Raw genomic sequence first — 6373 nt, 5'->3', positions numbered from 1 at the left:
CTTCCTTTTCTTGTTTTTATGTTAGCCTAGGCTAACCTCCTAATCACATGTAGTTGAGTTGGAACTCCAAATCCTCTACCTTCCTAGGGCTGAGATTATAGACACACACTACAGTATCCATTATCCAGCTCAGCTGTGTGTAGATTATGCTCTATATCAATGGTTCTCAACCTATGGGCCATGAACCATTTATGGGTTGAAAGACATTTCCCAGGGGTTGCCTAAGACCGTCTGCATATCAGATTTCGCATTATGATTCATAGCAGTTCATTCATTATTTACAGTTGTGAGGCAGCATCAAAAATTATTTTTTGGCTGGGGTCACCGCAACATGAGGAACCGTATTCAGGGGTCGCAGCGTTAGGATGGTTGAGGACCACTGTTCTATATCACTCTGTAAGCTAAGACAGAGTTCTCATTTCCTAGAGCAACTGAGAACATAGGCATGGTTGGTTGAAATTAGCCTGAGGTGGAAAGATTGTGTGTTTAGCTGTGTGGGGGCGGGGTGGGGGAGGGTAAATGAGGGGTAAATTAGGGGATGTATCTTGTACACAGAAGTAAGTCAAGGATCTCTGTAGTGGTGAACCCAGCTGTTCTTGGACCACAACTTACGGCTTCTCCTTCCCTGACTTTGTTCTGGAGTAGAGGGTGGTCCACTGAAGGGCTTCTGGCTTTGAGGCCTGAAAACCAGGGTTATCTAGGGTGGGCAACTGATTTCCAGTCCCTCCGCCCCAAGGCTGGGCTGGGTCCCAGGGCGTCTCCTCGTCCTTGAGCCCCCGGACTCAGAGCTCAGGCTCCTGACAGAGACCTTAGTTTCCTTATTTGCCCTGTGAGGGCTTGTCTCTCAGACTCCTGGTGAGAGTCAGCCTATTGTTGGTCTGGTACTGTTCCAGCAGAGTGGGTTACACACACGTGGCCTTGGGGTCAGAGCACCCACTGTAAGAGGATCATGTGTCACCTACTGGCAGCCTTCTGTGGCATGGAAGAGCCAAGGGTACTTTTATGCCCTGAGTGGCTGGCAGTCGGGTCTGATAAGAGCTCCCCACTTCCAGCCTTCTGGGAGACCATACACATCTGGTCCATTTACTAAGTTTAATGGATGTAGCGTCACATCACCCTTGCAGCTTCAGAGTGCGGCTGGGGCGTACACTCTCTCCCATGGAGGGAGGCTGAGCGGGGACTATCAGAGACAAGCTGGGGTGGAGACTCAGCTCAGCGTTCCAGGGACATCTGAGACCCCATATGTGTCTTTGTGGCCTATGGTCCCATAAGAGGTTAAGAAGCTTTGCTGATAGAGATGTGTTCAGGAAGAGGGAAGAGTCTGACGACTACCCTGTCCAGATCAGCACCTGCCCCTGGATGACTATCACAGTCCCAGGTGTGCAGCCAGCGAAGGTGCAGCCATCTGTGCCTACCGCTGATCTGTGTGAGCCAGCGAAGGTATAGCCAGCCACCCTCCCACAGTCCGCTGAGGAGCTCTGTTTGAGTCAGTTTCGTGGAGTTCAGTCTGTTCCCAAACTTGCTTTGTAGCCAAAGGCGATTTTTAATTACTGATCCTCCCGTCTCCAGCTCTCATGTGTGTACCACCATGCCCAGTTTACACAGTTCTGGGAATTGAACCCCATGCTTCATGTATGCTGTCCCATGAAGGTGCTGTACCAGCTGAGCCACATCCCCAGGCCAACTGAGGAACTTTTAATCTCCCTATGTCCAAAAGCCCTGTGTCTACTGCAGGGGCCTAACTAACCAATCGCTGACCATATCTGGTCATGACATCTGGTCATAGATAGATCTATGATAGATATAAAACTAACTAATAGAATCCATCCTTCTTCCTTCTCTCCTTTTCTCCCTCCCTCTTTTTTTGTTTGTTTGTTTGAGACAGGGTTTCTCTGTTTCTCTGTATTCTTTGGAACCTGTCCTGGCACAAGCTCCTGTAGACCAGGCTGGCCTCAAACTCATAGAGATCCCCCTGCCTCTGCCTCCCTTCTTTCCTTCTCTCCCCCCATCTCCCTTTTTCTAGATAGCTCTGTGGGCATCCTCAGTTGCTGACAGCTCCGTTCTTTCCAGTTCTCCACACCCTCAGCTTGCCAGCTCAGCCTCATCCTGTTAGAAGGGTCCTCTAAGTACACACCTGCTGTTGAACCCCGAGCAGTTTTCGCTTAGGGAGGAGCTGGGAATAAAGAGTGAAGAGTAAAGGTTGGGTCCAAGTGGTGGTAAAAATAACCATTTGGCAGGATTTAGTGTCTGGGTTGGATGCTGAGGGTAGAGGCAGGTTCCACATCGCTCAGGCTTCAGAGGGTGTTCCTGGCTGACGCCGCGCAGCTGCACCGGAACAAAGCTGGAATTATGGTCTATTCAGGGCCTGATGGAGTAGGGGCGTGGCCACCCCTTTAGTGCCTTAGTTTTTATGGATCACTCTATTTATGCTTCGACGCTTTTTTTCTTATAGTGTAAAGGAGGGGGGGGGCACTAGTCACAGACTTCGCATGAAGGGCAGACACATCAGAGCTTTTTGTTATAAGTAAGAAGAAGCAATTGCTTTCACTTCAGGCTCAACTGTTATTGGAGGGACTGCCAGAGTCAGCCTGTAATTATGTCCCCTGTCTGGGATGCTCTCAAAATGCCATTTCACTTAGGCACTGAGCTGGTACTGCCTCTTCAGTTCAGAGCTGAATGCTCTGTGCGCTAAGATGACTGAACCATCAAATATTTGAAAAGCTTTTTTATTTTTAAGATCAAGAGGTATAGAGAAGCCTCGTTAATTAGCTACTCTCTGTTCCCAGCGTTTTACATGCACGACCTAGTTGGAGTTAAGGGCCCATCCAAGGTCAATGAGCTGACTGATTTCACACACAGACCTTTTTTGAGCACCCTGCGGCTACTTCCCCGAGAGGAGAAGGCAAGCCCGGGTAAAATTTTATCAAAGTTTGGGAAATATTGTTCACCCCTGACCTGAGTGCCATTGTAATTGAATGACCTAGAAAGCTTTCTGAAAGAAAAGAAAATGGTTTTCAGAAAAGGGACTCACTCTCAGCTCCCCTCTCTCGGTTTCTTGGCTACATTTTTCCTTAGGGAAATTTAAGGGCAGTGAAGTAGGAATTAAAATCTCCATATATAAACAGACACGGAGACAGCTGGCTCTCATTGCACAAGAACTCTGGGCTGAGAATCTTGGACGAGCAATCAGAAGTTTTGCGCTTTTATTTTTAAATGGATTGACTTTTCTCTTGGTTACAAATATTGTGAATTAATCTCGTAAAATGTATGAGTTATTGAGAAATTTTGAGAAGAAAACAAAAATTATTGTATGCTCATTACCCCAACAGAGCCACACAAGTGGTCTCCTGGAAGCGTTGTCTTCCTGGGTCTAGGCTATCATTCAGAAGGAGTTTGGCTGTTGGACCCAGAAGCTGACAAGTGTATCTGGGGGCTGGGAAGATAGTTCCGTCTGTAAAGTGCTTACCTTGCAAATACAAGGACCTGGGTACAAACCTCAGATCTTACATAAAAGGAGCCGAAGAGATGGCTCAGTTGGTAAAGCACCCATTGTGCAAGCATTAGGTCCTGAGTTTACATCCCTAATACCCGTGAGCATTGATCCCAGCAGAGGCAGAAGCAAGCAAATCTCTGTGAGTTCAAGGCCAACCTGGTCTACAAGAGCTAGTTCCAAGATAACTAAGACTGTGACGAGGGAAACCCTGTCTCAAACAAACAAACAAACAAACAAAAATATTCATGTACAAAAAAGTAAGGAAGGGGCTAGAGAGATGTGGGTAAGAGCACTGCTGCTCTTCCAGAGGACTAGGGTTTGGTCCCCAGCACCCACACAGTGGCTCACAACCATCTGTAACTCCAGTTCCAGGAAGTCTAACCTTCTTCTGGCCTCTGAGGGCAAGGTGTGCGCATAGTACACACACAGACATGCATATAGGCAAAGCACTCAGACACAGAAATTGAGGACCATACCTGATCTTGACGGATGGCTTCCCCACACATGAGCCCCCACACACAATTCATACCTGCATATGCATATACACTACCAACATAAGCACAACACGTACACACACACACATTCACACCTGCACATGAATATACACATACACACATAAACACAACACGCACAGACACAGACAGACAGACAGACACACACACAGACACACACACCCCTCTGGGCATGATGCACTGGCATGTAACCCCAGTGCTGAGACAACTGGACTACACAATGAGACTTTGTGTCAAAAAAAGAGAGGAAGGGAGAGAAAAGGTGTTCAGGACCTAAGGGGACCACACTTGAGGTTGCTTTCTGGCCTCTGCATGCATATGCACACAAATGTGCCCACACATACATGAACATGCACACACACATACATGAACACACACACATACATGAACATGCACACATACATGAACATGCACACACATACACGAACACGCACACACACGAACATGCACACATACATGAACATACACATACACGAACATACACACATACACGAACATGCACACACATACATGAACATGCACACACATACACGAACATACACACATACATGAACATGCACACACACATACATGAACATGCACACACACATACATGCAAAGATGCTCCCTGTCCATGCCTCTTGGAAGTACTAGAAGGGTCTCCACCCTTCTGCTTTGTTGGTCTGGTGTTTATTTGTCTTTATGAAAAGATAAGACCCACTTAGACATTTTGCCCAGCACTTGGATTCTAAAGGGTTCCAGGAAGGCTTTGGAACTTGTGACTCTCAGTTCCCAAGAACAGATGGGTAACTGGAAAACTCCATGCCCTCATGGCTAGAGTGACTGGTTGGGATCCAAACAAATGAAGGGCTAGCACGGGGATTCCCATGCTCTGCAAGGTCTCACTGTCTTTCCTTCTCCAGGAATTGCCTGTGGAGCCTGCTGTATGTTCTGTGTCTAGCAGCTGATTAGTAAAGGGTCATTGACTAGGTAACAGCATTGGCTCAGCCTCAGCTGTGGGTTCTGTCCTGGCAAGTGGATCTTTCCTATGGGGATTCCCAGAAAGTGGCATTTTCCCATACATTCCCCTGCAGACAGGTCCACTTCCCTCTCCTTCAAGGTCTTTCTGAGTCTGCTCTTGGGCTTTTGATCTTCGCAGAGGAACCCGAGTTAGGGGCCTGGTTCCCCCTAAGTCATTGCTAGGTTTCTTAGAGAATAAGGCTTAGGGATCTTATAGGCAGGATAGGGGCCTAGGAAGGGGTGTCCTTCTTCTTGGGAGCTGCCTCCTGTGCAGTGAACTGCTTGGCAGGAGAGGGAAACACCCCTGATGGATATCTGAGGGGGACCTGGAGCCGATGTGGCCTTCCTCTGCAGAGCCTCTGGCTGCACGAAGTTATTCAGGGTCCTTGAGGTTGAATAGCATATACAGACCTTCATGTCTACGATGTTATGGTTTGAATATGAAATGTCTCTCACAAGTTCATGTGTTTGTTTCAGTTTTTGAGACAGGGTTCCATGTAGTTCAGGCTGGCCTCAAACTCAATACATCGCCAAGGACAACCTTGAATTGATCTTCCTTTCTGTACCTCTGCAGGGATGGAATGACAGGCATGTGTCACCATGCCTGGCTGGTTAGTGCTAGCTTCCTACTTCATAGCTGGTGGAGTTATTAGGGGAAGTCATAAACCTTTAGCAGGTGGGACCTCTCTGGAGGAAGTACATCACTCACTGGGGGCATCCCTTGGATGTGTGTTATCCTTGGCTTTTTCCAGTCCTACCCTCTCTGCTTCCTGATCAGTCACTATGTAAAGCATTCTATTACATTCCCACTGCCACAATGGACTGATAGATTGTGAACCTTGAAACCTTTGGCCGGGATAGGTTCTTCCTCCTTTAAGCCGTATCTGGCAGGCAATGTGTCTCAGTGATACACGGTTAACACATCAGGAACATTGCAGGGCTGTGGGTCCATCAGGCCATTGGTCTCATGTACTCCTGGCTGAAATGATCAGAAAAATTAGAACATGTGCCTTCACTTCCCAGTGCCCACTCTTCTACTTTGGGCCGGAGCTTCCCTCCTTCTGACCTCAGGTCACCTCCTTGCTCTTTTCCTGATGAAAATATTGTACCGTGGATCTACTGCCGCCTAACATATCACCCAGAATTTAGTGGCTTAAAAAAGTGGTAGGGGCTAGGAGATGATTGGGTGAGTGATTTAGATCCCACACACAAGCCATTGTGTGCAGTTCTCATCAGTAACCCAGTGCTGAGGAAATGAAAGAAGTGTATGTCTGGAGCTCACTGGCCAGCCAGTCCAGCTGAAAGAGTGAGGTCCAGGGTCAGGGTCAATCCCCAGAGCTCACTGGCCAGCCAGTCCAGCTGAAAGAGT

The 6373-nt window shown here is 47.8% G+C and overlaps 1 protein-coding gene across 1 annotated transcript in view; it reads left to right on the top strand.

The window, feature by feature from the left end:
- Fgd3 (FYVE, RhoGEF and PH domain containing 3) overlaps positions 1-6373 on the top strand; it is a 57714-nt gene that overhangs the window by 1033 nt on the left and 50308 nt on the right. The window lies entirely within an intron of this gene.

Source organism: Microtus ochrogaster, chromosome 16 (genome assembly GCF_000317375.1).
Source record: "Microtus ochrogaster isolate Prairie Vole_2 chromosome 16, MicOch1.0, whole genome shotgun sequence".
Lineage (NCBI taxonomy): Eukaryota > Metazoa > Chordata > Mammalia > Rodentia > Cricetidae > Microtus > Microtus ochrogaster.
This window is presented reverse-complemented; position numbering and strand designations above follow the sequence as displayed.